Source organism: Erpetoichthys calabaricus, chromosome 7 (genome assembly GCF_900747795.2).
Source record: "Erpetoichthys calabaricus chromosome 7, fErpCal1.3, whole genome shotgun sequence".
In the NCBI taxonomy this organism is placed as follows: domain Eukaryota; kingdom Metazoa; phylum Chordata; class Cladistia; order Polypteriformes; family Polypteridae; genus Erpetoichthys; species Erpetoichthys calabaricus.
Genome location: NC_041400.2, coordinates 70,316,618 through 70,331,096, shown reverse-complemented (window position 1 = coordinate 70,331,096; position 14,479 = coordinate 70,316,618). Strand labels below are relative to the sequence as shown.

At 39.6% G+C, this 14,479-nt stretch overlaps 2 protein-coding genes across 3 annotated transcripts in view; both read left to right on the top strand.

Moving 5' to 3' along the window:
- The window catches only part of oclnb (occludin b), a 169,369-nt gene that overhangs the window by 35,090 nt on the left and 119,800 nt on the right, over positions 1–14,479 (top strand). The window lies entirely within an intron of this gene.
- LOC114644881 (MARVEL domain-containing protein 2) overlaps positions 1–14,479 on the top strand; it is a 200,636-nt gene that overhangs the window by 138,359 nt on the left and 47,798 nt on the right. Inside the window, exons 2-3 of one of the 2 annotated variants that reach the window (XM_051930099.1) lie at positions 1,544–1,588; positions 8,046–8,085. The exons of the other annotated variant lie outside the window; for it this stretch is intronic. The gene's annotated coding sequence lies outside the window, so the exon portion shown is untranslated. The remainder of the gene's footprint in view (positions 1–1,543; positions 1,589–8,045; positions 8,086–14,479) is intronic. 2 annotated transcript variants of the gene reach the window in all.

Below are 14,479 nucleotides of genomic sequence, written 5' to 3'. Positions count from 1 at the left end.
TTTTTTATGCATTTAATATTTTTTGTGTGCAGGATGGAGAATTCTGTAGAATGTCTTCAGAACTAATCACTGAAAGCTACTTAACTACTGTATACACTGTTTATGCACACTGTACAGCCAATGCCAGCAGCATCAGTTACTGTATGTCCTGCTACTGGCTCAATAATGAATGCATGTGTACATTTATTTGTAGAAAAAATGTTTAATGTGATAAGACAAGTTAAAGTAATGAAGAGTAATTAGAACAAGAAATATATATATATAAATAGAAACAGAGGAAGAAGAAATAAATATAGGAAGTTTAAGAAAAATCTGCAAGCATCAGTAAACTATTTTTAGATGGATTATGTAACATACTATAATTACAAATATACTGTAATATGAGAAATGATCTGTTACATAAATGCAAAAACATAAACAAAGTTTTAAACTCTGCCTCAGTCCTTTTCATATGAGTTAACGTCAAACCAGAAGAATTTCTAGAGTTGAACCCAGAATAGTTAGATGAAGGATGCAAATTTTTCCAGTGGACTGTATAACATAAAAGTTTTAATTGAAATTGACCCAGTATATTTGACAGGACATATGTATGTATATATTATTCTAAATGAAAAACAAGATTATACAATATTTATACTATATAGGGTGCTTTTAAATTCAGGTTTTAGCTATCAGGTGCAGTCTAAAATCATAAGCTGTTTTGAGCTGAATCATTATTTGCCATCAGACCTGTTTTTATGTTTTCTACTAGCTTCAGCAAATACAAATATTTACCAGTTATTCAAACTCATATTCAAACATATCTATGGAAAGTAAGCAGCTGTTTTGTTGACAGCATTTATTCAAAGAGAAGGTGTGAAAGAATAGTCTACTCAAAGATTACATTTTTTAATATAATGCTTACCCATGTAGTTGGTGAGTGATGAGTGATGGCTGAGAAAAAGTTTTAATCTAACAAATGTTATGTTTTCCTGGACAAAATGCATGAAAAAGATTTGGATTGAATGACACTCAATAGTGACCAGTGCTGGACAATGGAAAATTATATGATAAATTCCATGAAAAAAAAGAAATAACATTCTCGTGCAACTTGTATCACATAATTCACATGTCCATTATCCATTTGTATGCTGAAAACATTCAAAATGCATGTGGTTTTTGCTCAAATATTATTAATACTTATTTTATCAAAACTTGATAAACAGGAAAGACCCAGTCTCATAATTCTGTGTGTTTGAATTGACGATCTGCCTTTTTCCCTCATTCATTGCTGAACAATCCTGTCTTCAGTTCCAGTGCATAGAATTATGAGTTATTTGTTATTGCATTAAGCATTTTTGTATATAAAAGTTATTTTGTTGAAGTTTTTAATGTCTTCTTAAACCACTTGGCTCAGTTAAAGATGTTAGTCCTACAAACCCAGCAAGAGAATACTTGTTTTCATTTACATAATCTTGAGTTGGTTTAAACTTATATTACCTTTAATTGCATGTTGATATATTCTTTTTGTTTTTTAATCAATAAATTAATTTTTTTATTGTAGAGTCAAGATTCTAGTATCTCCCAAGATCCTTTTCAGCAAGGACATGTAAGTCTTGGTGAATTGCAAAACATAGCACAAACATTTCAATTAAATTAACGAGGATGTATCTTTTTAAGATAAAATAAGATGTACATTTCATACTAACTGCATCATTAAAACAATTGTTTTTAGCTTTTATAAGTTTTCAGTTCAATAGTTGTTTAATAGTGTAAAGAATTATCTTTTCTCAGTGATACAGTATTTTTAAAGATAAAATTAAACACAGACATTGACAAACTTGTTGGTACTGTTGAAGCAGCCTGACATGGCAGGGGCACCCTCAGCCTCCATGAAGGCAACTGGGAGACTTCAGAACAGACAGCAGAATGAAGCTTTATTGTATGGCGCACATACAGGCTCACTTAAGATAGAACAATGAGCAAACAACTAAGAGCAACTCTTACATTTATTACAATTCTTATCACACAAGTCATTATTCATCCTCATCTGACTCCTAGCATTCCATTGCTCTAGTCCTGCCTCTAATTGATTCCACCAATAATTCTTAGTTAGGGGGTGTCAAACCCCACTCTGTCTATCTTATCTATCTTATCTGTTTGATAAGGACTATTCTTGCTTGCTACTATAATTTACAGCAGAAGAGTTCACATTCTCTCTCTAAGCGAGGGGCCCACCTTTCTTCAGCTCTCCTGCACTTCTAACTTTTGGCTTAATAAACTATTGGTGGTTTCTAGCTCATACAGAATCTTCTTCTTCTTTCGGCTGCTCCCATTAGGGGTCGCCACAGCAGATCATCTTCTTCCATATCTTTATGTCCTCTGTATCTTGTTCTGTTACATCCATCACCTGCATGTCCTCTCTTACCACATCCATAAACCTTCTCTTAGGCCTTTCTCTTTTTCTCTTGCCCGGCAGCTCTATCCTTAGCATCCTTCTCCCAGTATACTCAACATCTCTCCTCTGCACATGTCCAAACCAACGCAATCTCACCTCTCTGACTTTGTCTCCCAACCGTCCAACGTGAGTTGACCCTCTAATGTACTAATTTCTAATCCTATCCATCCTTGTTACACCCAATGCAAATCTTAGCATCTTTAACTCTGCTACCTCCAGCTCTGTCTCCTGCTTTCTGGTCAGTGCTACAGTGTCCAACCCATATAACATAGCTGGTCTCACTACCGTCCTGTAGACCTTCCCTTTCACCCTTGCTGATATCCATTTGTCACAAATCACTCCTGACACTTTTCTCCACCCATTCCAACCTGCCTGCACTCTCTTTTTCACCTCTCTTCCACAGTCCCCATTACTCTGTACTGTTGATCCCAAGTATTTAAACTCTTCCACCTTTGCCAACTCTACTCCTTGCATCCTCACCATTCTACTGACAACCTTCTCATTTACACACATGTATTCTGTCCTGTTCCTACTGACCTTCATTCCTCTCCTCTCTAGAGCATATCTCCACCTCTCCAGGGTCTCCTCAACCTGCTCCCTACTATCGCTACAGATCACAATGTCATCAGCAAACATCATAGTCCACGGGGACTCCTTTCTAATCTTGTCTGTCAACCTGTCTTTCACCATTGCAAATAAGAAAGGGCTCAGAGCTGTATCCCTGATGTAATCTCACCTCCACCTTGAATGGATTCGTCACTCCTACTGCAGACCTCACCACGGTCACACTTCCCTTGTACATATCATGTACAACTCTTATATACTTCCCTGCCACTCCTGAATTCCTCAAACAATACTACAACTCCTCTCGAGGCACCCTGTCATATGCTTTCTCCAGGTCCACAAAGACCCAATGCAACTCCTTCTGGCCTTCTCTATACTTCTCCAGCAACACCCTCAGAGTAAACGTTGCATCTGTGGTGCTCTTTTATGGCATGAAACCATACTGCTGCTCACTAATCAACACCTCACTTCTTAACCTAGCTTCCACTACTCTTTCCCATAACTTCATACTGTGGCTCATCACTTGTATCCCCCTGTAGTTACTACAGTTCTGCACATCACCCTTATTCTTAAATATCGGCACCAGTACAATTCTTCTCCACTCCTCAGGCATCCTCTCACTTTCTAAGATTCTATTAAACAATCTTGTTAAAAACTCCACTGCCATCTCTCCTAAACACCTCCATGCTTCCACAGGTATGTCATCTGGACCAATGGCTTTTCCATTCTTCATCCTCTTCATAGCTGTTCGTACTTACTCCTTGCTAATCCGTTGCGCTTCCTGATTCACTATCTCCACATCATCCAACTTCTTCTCTCTCTCGTTCTCTTCATTCATCAGCCTCTCAAAGTATTCTTTCCATCTGCTCAACACAATCTCCTCGCTTGTGAGTATGTTCCCATCTTTATCCTTTATTACCCTAACCTGTTGCACATCTTTCCCAGCTCGGTCCTTCTGTCTAGCCAATCGGTACAGGTCGTTTTCTCCCTCCTTAGTGTCCAACCTCTCATACAACTCATCATATGCCTTTTCTTTAGCCTTCGCCACCTCTGTCTTCACCTTGTGCCTTATCTCCTTGTACTCTTGTCTACTTTCTGCATCTCTCTCACTGTCCCACTTCTTCCTTTGCCATCCTCTTCCTCTGTATATTCTCCTGTACTTCCCCATTCCACCACCAGGTTTCCTTTTCCTCCTTCCTCTATCCAGATGTCACACCAAGCACCCTTCTTGCTGTCACCCTTACTACATCTGCTGTAGTTTCCCAACTGTCTGGTAATTCTTCACTACCACCCAGTGCCTATCTCACCTTCTCCCTAAACTCAACCTTGCAGTCTTCCTTTTTTAACTTCCACCATTTGATTCTTGGCTCTGCCCTCACTCTCTTCCTTCTCTTGATCTCCAACGTCATCCTACAGACCACCATCCTATGCTGCTTAACTACACTTTCCCCTGCCACCACTTTGCAGTCTTCAATCTCCTTCAGATTGACTCTTCTTCATACGATGTAATCTACCTGTGTGCATCTTCCTCCACTCTTGTACGTAACCCTATGTTCCTCCCTCTTCTTAAAATATGTATTCACCACAGCCATGTCCGTCCTTTTGGCAAAATCCACTATCCTCTGACCTCTTCATTCCTCTCCTTGACACCATACCTACCCATCACCTCCTCATCTCCTCTGTTCCCTTCACCAACATGCCCATTGAAATCCGCTCCAATCACCACTTTCTGTTCCTTGGGTACACTGTTCATCACTTCATCCAACTCACTCCAAAAATCTTCTTTCTCATCCATTGCACACCCAACTTGCGGGGCATAATCTCTAACAACATTCATCATCACACCTCCAATATCCAGATTCATAATCATTACCCTGTCTGACACTCTTCACCTCCAAAAAACTCTTGACATACTGTTCCTTCAGAATAACCCCTACTCCATTTCTCCTCCTATCAACACCATGATAGAACAATTTGAATCCACATCCGATCCACCTGCCCCTTACTCCCTTTCCATTTAGTCTCTTGCACGCACAATATATCAACCTTCCTTCTCTCCATCATATCTGCTAACTCTCTCCCCTGACCAGTCATACTGCTAACATTCAAAGTTCCTACCCTCAGTTTCACTCTCTTTTCCTTCCTCCTGTCTCCGGACACATCTCCTCCCTCTTCTTCTCCTTCTTATTCCTGTTCTTTGGCCGACAGTAGCCTAATTTCCACCAGCACCCTGTTGGCTAACAGTACTGGTGGCGGTCATTGTTAACCCGGGGCTCGACCGATCCATTATGGAAATTTGTATTGTCCGCATATTGATTTGGCAAAATTTTGCATCAGATGCCCTTCCTGAAGTAACCCTCCCCATTTATCCGGGCTTGGGACCGGCACAAAGAAACACACTGGTTTGTGCATCCCCTGTGGCTGGGTTTGCATCACCTGTGGCTCATACAGAATAATAAAAAATATGTAGGCATGTGTCTCTTTAATTCTAACTTTTAAATCTTAATTCTTAATAAAATATAGTGTCTACTTTTCTCATGTGCTTATAATACTGTAATATCCCTTCCCAAGCAGGAAAATGACCCTCACAGGCAAGTGGTGGTAATTGTCCAAAAAAACAAAGGTTTTATTTCTCTTCTACCTTAACTGGCCAAAAACAAACGTAGTCAGGACAAAAAAACAGACCTAGAACAACAACCCTATGTATGACACTATGTGACACTGTTTTTTTATTTTTTATCAAAAAAACAGACTTCCTTACAAGGTCCCACCCCCAGCATCCCAGAGGCTGCTTTATTTAAGAGTGGCAGATGTGTCTCCTCTGCCTGCCACTCTCCACATCACTCTGAGCAACACCATTTTTTTTCTTTTTTCTTTATTTTTTTGAATTTTTAGGACACACTGCCTCAGTGGCAATTTCTTTCCCAGACCATTACAATACTTTTCTAACACATAGATATTACCAATTTTAATAATACAATTTTGTATAGTACTCCTCCACAAAAAAAGAAATTGTCTCTGAAAACTAGAAAGTGACTAAAGCAATTGTCGCCCATCATTGTTTATTTCATATTTAACAAAAATCAGACTTTGCTTTAGAGTTTTGATTTAACAGAATATTTCAAATTGTAACACAAAAGAAAATGGCATGGACAAAAATGATGGAACTTTTAACCTAATATTTTGTTGCACAAACTTTCGGGCGGCACGGTGGCACAGTGGGTAGCGCTGCTGCCTCGCAGTTGGGAGACCCGGGTTCGCTTCCCGGGTCCTCCCTGCATGGAGTTTGCATGTTCTCCCCGTGTCTGCATGGGTTTCCTCCGGGCGCTCCGGTTTCCTCCCACAGTCCAAAGACATGCAGGTTAGGTGGACTGGCGATTCTAAATTGGCCCTAGAGTGTGCTTGGTGTGTGGGTGTGTTTGTGTGTGTCCTGCGGTGGGTTGGCACCCTGCCCAGGATTGGTTCCTGCCTTGTGCCCTGTGTTGGCTGGGATTGGCTCCAGCAGACCCCCGTGACCCTGTAGTTAGGATTCAGCGGGTTGGAAAATGGATGGATGGATGAATGGACAAACTTTAGAAGCAATCACTGCAAATAAGCAATTCTTGTAGCTATCAGTGAGACTTCTGCACCTGTCAACAGGTAGTTTGGCCCACTTTTCCTCAGGAAGATGCTCCATCTTTATCAGGTTTGAAGGATGCCTTCTCCAGCATGTTTCAGTAGATGTTTTGATAGGTTTCAAATCTGGCCTCATAGAAGGCACTTCAGAATAGTCCAATGTTTTTATTTTTCTTAGCCATTCTTGGGTGCTTTTAGCTGTATATTTTGGGTTATTATCCTTTTGGAGGACCCATGACATGTGACTGAGACAGAGCTTTCTGACATTAGGCAGTATGTTTCACTTCAGAATGTCTTGATAGTCTTGAGATTTCGTTGTTTCCTGCACTTTCTCAAGGCACCTTGTGCCAGATGCAGCGATGTAGCCCCTAAGCATAACTGAACCTCCTTCATTTTTCACAGTAGGTATGAAGTTCTTTTCTTTTGAAAGCATCATTTTTAGGTCTGTGGATACAGAGATAATATGACTTGCTAAAAAGCTTCAGTTTTATCTCATCTGTCTCAAGGATATTCTCCCTGAAGCATTGTGGCTTGTTAATATGCAGTTTAGAAAATTCCAGTATTTTTTTTTTATAATTTTATATCTTTCTGTCAACCGTGGAGTACTTCTAGGTCTTTTTTCTTTAGCCCATTGTCACTCAAAAAGCAATGGATGGTGCGATCAGACACTAATGGAGCTTGACCCTCGAGTTCTGCTTGTGTCTCCGTGGAAGCCGCCCTTGGCTTTTTGTCTACCATTCTCACTTCTGCCAATTCTGAAGTCGATTTTCTACTTGCAGCTGCGTACCGGAAGGTTGGATACAGTCCCATTAACCTTAAACTTCTTAATAATATTTGCAGCTGTTGTCACAGGAACATCAAGCTGCTTGGAGATTGCCTTATAGCATTTTTTTGTTAAGCTTTTCTATAATTTTCTTTCTTATATACTCACACAGCTTTCTGTTTTGCTTTCTCTGGTTTGTGTTCAATGTGGGACTCACAATGATATCAAACAGCAGAGTGACTACTTGTCTCCATTTAAATAGGCTGAATGACTGATTGCACGATTGGAGACTTGTGTGATACCAATTAAAGAAAAAGGCTATTTGAAAAATCACTCTAATCTAGTTATTTATGATCTTTTCTAGAGGTACCAACAAATGTGTCCAGGCAATTTTGGAATATCTTTGTAGAATAATCAATACTTTTACTCTGACATGTATCATGCAGGTATACAGTACATAGGGCAATTGCTTTTCGCTTAATCACTTTTCAGGTGGCATATAGGACTTTTTCAATAAGCTGTAAGTGTACCAACAGATTTCTTCATGTCTGTATAACTATTTGGTTGGTTTTGTATTAATAAATAAAACTAAATTGTCTAAATCCTATCAAAACGTATAATTTTTAAAAGTGTTAAACATAACCAAGACTCTTTTTATACTTACAGGTAAAGTCTGAGTGAAACAACCCCTAAAGTTCCATTGCTGGTAATTATTTCCCTTTCCTATGCATTTCTAATACAATTAAATGTCATGTTAGCTTTTATCAATGTACAAAATATATTACATCCCAATTGTAATGCTTTAAATTAACATCGTATCTCTTGTGTTTTCAGGGACAAAAATATTGCTTGCTTTTTTATTATAGTTTAAAATCATAGGTACAGCTGAACCAGTAAAATATATTGAACTGAACACTTACGACATCATTATCTTAAATACATGAAAAGCATGTACAGTAATCCCTCCTCCATCGCGGGGGTTGCGTTCCAGAGCCACCCGCGAAATAAGAAAATCCGCGAAGTAGAAACCATATGTTTATATGGTTATTTTTATATTGTCATGCTTGGGTCACAGATTTGCGCAGAAACACAGGAGGTTGTAGAGAGACAGGAACGTTATTCAAACACTGCAAACAAACATTTGTCTCTTTTTCAAAAGTTTAAACTGTGCTCCATGACAAGACAGAGATGACAGTTCCGTCTCACAATTAAAAGAATGCAAACATATCTTCCTCTTCAAAGGAGTGAAGCAAACAAATCAATAGGGCTGTTTGGCTTTTAAGTATGCGAAGCACCGCAGCACAAAGCTGTTGAAGGCAGCAGCTCACACCCCCTCCGTCAGGAGCAGGGAGAGAGAGAGGGAGAGAGAGAGAGAGAGAGAGAGAAAAATCAATACGTGCCCTTTGAGCTTTTAAGTATGTGAAGCACCTTGCAGCATGTCGCTTGACGAATCAGCTGCACACAGAAGGTAGCAACGTGAAGATAATCTTTCAGCATTTTTAGACGAGCGTCCGTATAGTCTAGGTGTGCGAACAGCCCCCCTGCTCACACCCCCTACGTCAGGATCAGAGAGAGTCAGCGCAAAAGAGAGAGAGAGAGAAAAGTAAGTTGGGTAGCTTCTCAGCCATCCACCAATAGCGTCCCTTGTATGAAATCAACTGGGCAAACCAACTGAGGAAGCATGTACCAGAAATTAAAAGACCCATTGTCCGCAGAAATCCGCGAACCAGCAAAAAATCCGCGATATATATTTAAATATGCTTACATATAAAATCCGCGATGGAGTGAAGCCGCGAAAGGTGAAGCGCGATATAGCGAGGGATTACATGTAGTTTGATTCTGTGTTTCTTTAGCCCAATATTAGCTGAATATATGTTAATGTAGTTGATTATGCTTTGTATTTTAATATGCATACTTTTTATGTCTTCTTATCATGGATCTCATCGTTAAGAGATTATTGGGGGAGAGTTATTTAAGGATGGATGACTTTCTTGATAGTGAGTGATAGCGAGTTTAAGATGTGCAAGAAAGCAATTCCAGAAAGTGTTCTCTATTCTGACCTCAAACGGAATGTTTCTGGTGTTGAGGTGATGTGCTTTGAAAGCTGTGTGAGGAGCAGTATGCTCTAATTAGAACTATTTATGGAGTGTCATGGAGTGAAGGGAAGATGAAGACTTTGGTGTGAAGGCTGTAAGTGTTGTGCTGAGGTGAAACAGACTAAGCTATATTGGGTATGTGGAGCAAAAGTTGCACCAAAATAACAGAGGAATTTGAGGAATAGAGTCCAGAGGGAGTCCGAAAAAGACATTGTTGGATGCTGTTTTGAATGATATGAAAAGAATGACTTTCACCCCAGAGTATTACTAGGACTGGAGATAGTGGAGGAAAATGATTTGGGTGCGGCTGACTAGCCTGGTTAAGCAAGAAAAGGCTGTAAAACTGATGGTGATTGTGATATCCGATGACTATAAAGCCCCATTTTCAGCAGTCATTACTCTAGTGACCTAATAGTAAACACTCTTAATGAATCATGTTTAATTGTGAATTATTAGTGACATCTTTGTTAGTCTGATAGCACAGTTTAAACATGTTATTCTGTTCAATAAAGCAAATACATTGTCTTTCCTTGGGCAACAAGATAATGGCATCCCTAAAGTTAATTTCTGGGTTCAGAAATGGTCAAAATGAAACAGCAGTTCTCTGTGTTATTTTTCCCATTTTACCCTTTTGCTTTCATGGTGCATATGTTGTGGAGAATGGGAGAATGGGCTCTCCCTTTAATGTAAACACTCAGAGTCTTGAGATGAAAAAATGAATGGACTTTGTTGCAGAGATGTTTTAACAGCCATTTCAGTTCAATGAAGTAAGCACTCTTTGTTGGGTAAATCTTACATTTATTACAGTTCTTATCAGTATCTGTTTTTCACTTTAACATCATTATCTGATTCCAAAAAGCACAAATCCTTCATTCCTAAACTTGATCCGTACCCCCATATTTTCTCATGCTTTATCAGAAATAATTGATTTTCTGCCCCCTTACTTAGCCACCATTGTTCTTAAAACCAAAACATAGTTACCACCCGCCTCTAAGAGTGACCTTCCCCCTATGTCTATTAAATCACTTCTCACATTCCTGACCTTGGGCTGGCAGGTAATGGTGACTTCTCCATACATTAAGAAAAGGAAAAAAAGCATGAGCCTTTAATGGTTTAATTCTTTCACAATCTGAGGCTAGCTTACATGTTCCATTTTAATTTGGATGGAGATTACATTAATACAAGTTTTAAATCCTCTATACATATGATCGTGATATTCGGTGGGTACTATGTAAGGAAGTAGCCAGCTGAAGACCTGCAAGCCGTCTTAATCAATATCTATCAAAAATATGAACGTTTCTAGGGGATTACAAAATTTTACATTAGTATGAGAAATACCTATTGCCTATAGTAAGGCTATCTCCATGTTGACTTTCAATAAATCTTCATTGTTTTACAGTGCCTTTACTGTTTCATAACATTACTTTGCTATATTACTTTTGTCAAACAGACAAACATGCTTAATTTGTCAATGTCAACTTTATTTATATAGCACATTTAAAACAACATAGGAATGCTGTGGCCAAAGTGCTTTACAATAATAGAATTAAAGAAAAACATACAATTAACATGAATAGCATAAATAGAAATAATATAAATGAAGATAAATAAAATAAATAATAAATAGAAGTAATGTTACATAATCACAATGAGGAAACCATCAGTATCTATATTACTAAACGACAGTTTAATTTATGCATGGACGGCGGACGCACCGAGGCGCCTGCACACTGCGCCTCAGCGCCCCACAGTCAAACCCAGCGGCTTCCCAGAGTCAGTAGGTGGCGCCCAAACAACACAACCTGTAAACTAAACTTGCTCTAATCCACTGTGCCAGCAGTCAGTGTGGCATATTTGGATCACATAACGGTAATTCAGTATTAAAAGTAAGTTGAATTATGATTCCTAACAGTAAATGACTTCCACCTAACGACACAGCCGCAGAACAACAAAGACGAGACCGCATGGATAAAAACAATAAACGGAGGCTCCTACAACGTGCTTCACGAACACCAGAAGCAAAGAAGTCACGGCTCCACAATGTAAGAGCTCAACTAACAGACATACAAAAACGAGCCCGTATGGATAAACACAATGAACGAAGGCGCCCACAACGCGTATTCTGCAACAGCGGAGGCAAAGGAGTCACGGCTCCAAAAAGAAAGAGCTCAACGATTAGTAATACAAATACGAGCCCGTATGGCTACGACCTGTGAACTAAACCTGAGGTACAGCGTGCACGCCAGGTTGTACAGTATATATGCACAGATGCCAGAGGCAACAGGCAAGTCGTACACACTACCACCGCTGCCAAAAGCAAGACTGCACGAATAAAAACAATACACAAAGGCGCCTACAACGCGCTTCTGAAACACGCCTCATGACTAGCAGAATCGTACGTCAACGTCGCCGCCATACTGTGAGTGGCAGTGCTGTGGAGTGAAGTAATGAATAATGTGCTGCTTGGGATTGTACAAACCGCTGTACGCTCCAAACCAGATCCCGGGGGATTACATTTCATAGGTAAGGCTGAACAATTGTTTCGGTTATATTTGGCCGTTAGCTAAAGTAAAGATTATATAATGGGAGTTTCTAAGCCAGGCTAAGCTTGCAAAGCTATGCATTTATGTGCTCAAGTGATCCTTAGTTCATGGATAAAGACAATACACGGAGGCTCCTACAACGCGCTTCAGAAACACCAGAAGCAAAGACGTCACAGCTCCAAAATGAAAGAACTCAACTAATGGAAATGTAAAAACGAGCCCGTATGGATAAAAACAATGAACGAAGGCACCCACAACGTGCTTCTGAAACAGCACAGGCAAAGGAGTCACGGCTCCAAAAAGAAACAGCTCAACGATTACAAATACAAAAATGAGCCCGTATGGCTATGACCTGTGAACTAAACCTGAGGTAAAGCGTGCACACCAGGTTGTACAGCCACCTGAACGCAACCACCCACACCACCGCATATACCACCTTCGTTTAGTAATGTAGCCCTCCATGCCCGGATCCGCCGCCATGGTCACTTCAGCACGCGAATCCGCGGCCGTCAGCAAACGACTTCTGGCTGACGACACAGCCATAGAAAAACAAAAAAGAGACTGCATGGATAAAAACAATAAACGAACGCGCCTACAACGCACTTCTGAAACACCAGAACCAGATGAGTCACAGCTCCAAAAAGAAACCGCTTTAGTACAAATATGTTTATTGAATTAAATGAAATATTTCCCAGGATGCATCCACCCTCCATGATATTTCATCCCTCCAAATATCGGCGGGAACAGAAAGTGATTGCCATTCTTGGATTTGCGATTCTTTCGAGAAATGCGGGGTTACTGGTTAATGAAGATCACGGAATGCAAGTGAATCGAAATGAGTCTTTAATTTTGTTTTGAACAGTTCAATTATACATGACTCCTTTTATGTAATGAGGTAAAGAGTTCCACAGTCGAGGAGCAGCAGCTGCAAAAGCCCTGTCCCCCTTAGTTTTACACTTGGTATGAGGGATAACAAGAGACAACTGACCAGAATATCTAAGCACTCTGGATGGCTGGTGTAAAACACACAATTCACACACATAGGTAGGAGGAAGCCCATGTAAAGATTTGAAAACTAGCAACAAGATTTTAAAATCAATTCCGAAACTGAAAGGCAGCCAGTGTAAAGAAGCTAATATTGGAGAGACAGAGTCATACTTTCTTACCCCAACCAGAAAGCGAGCGGCAGCATTCTGGACCAACTGTAACCTGTGTATCAGGGATTTGCTAATCCCAGAATACAGCGAGTTGCAGTAATCAAGGTGAGAAAAGATAAAAGCATTAGTAGCTTTCTCAAATCCCTAGAAGATAAAAAAAAGCTTCATCTTACCTAATAGATGAAGCTGGAAAAAGCAACTCTTGACTACAGAATTAACTTGTTTCTCAAAAGAGAGGTTGCTGTCAAAGATAACACCTAGATTGTGGACTTGAGGTTTGCAAAAGACAGAAAGAGAGACAGAGAAATTTGGGCTTTAACAGATGGACCCACTATAAGCACCTCTGTTTTATTTTGATTCAGATCAAGAAAATTATTAGCCATCCAGGATCTTAGTTCAGAAAGACAGTTGTGCAGTTGATTTATTGCAGAGTTGCAGATGGGAATATAAACCTGTGTATCATCAGCATAGCAGTGAAAAGAAATGTTAAATTTCCTAAAAATAGCTCCAATAGGGTGAAGGTATATAGAGAACAAAATAGGACCCAAAATGGATCCCTGAGGAACACCACATTTAAGAGGAGCAGTAGACGAAAAAGAGGAATTTAAAGTCACTGAAAAGTGTCTACCAGTTAGATATGACCTGAACCAGTTAAGAGCAGCCCCTTTAAGCCCAACTTGTTGTTCAAGCCGCAACAGCAATATCTCATGGTCAATAGTGTCAAAGGCAGCAGTCAAGTGCAGGAGGACAAGGACTGCAGTCCCACCTGAGTCAGTAATAATAGAGATGTCATTGAATACTTTAAGGAGGGCTGTCTCAACACCATGATAACGCCTAAAGCCAGATTGGTAGATCTCAAATAAATTATTGGAGTTAAGGTGATCAACCAATTGATTGTAAATACAGTGGAACCTTGGTTCACAACCATAATTTGTTCCAAAACTCTGGTCGTAACCCGATTTGGTCGTGAACTGAAGTAATTTCCCCCATAGGATTGTATGTAAATGCAATTAATCCATTCCAGACCGTACGAACTGTATGTAAATATATTTTTTTAAAGATTTTTAAGCACAAATATAGTTAAGTATACCATAGAATGTACAGTGTAATAGTAAACTAAATGTAAAAACATTGAATAACACTGAGAAAACCTTGAACAACAGAGAAAATGAACACTGCAAGAGTTAGTGCTATAGCGCTACGAGCAGCTCACTAAAAACACTTTTTTTTTTTAAATGAGTTTTAAGCACAGGGAAAAAATGAACATTTGAAAAATCTGTAATTTAATAAACCACCAAGAAAAG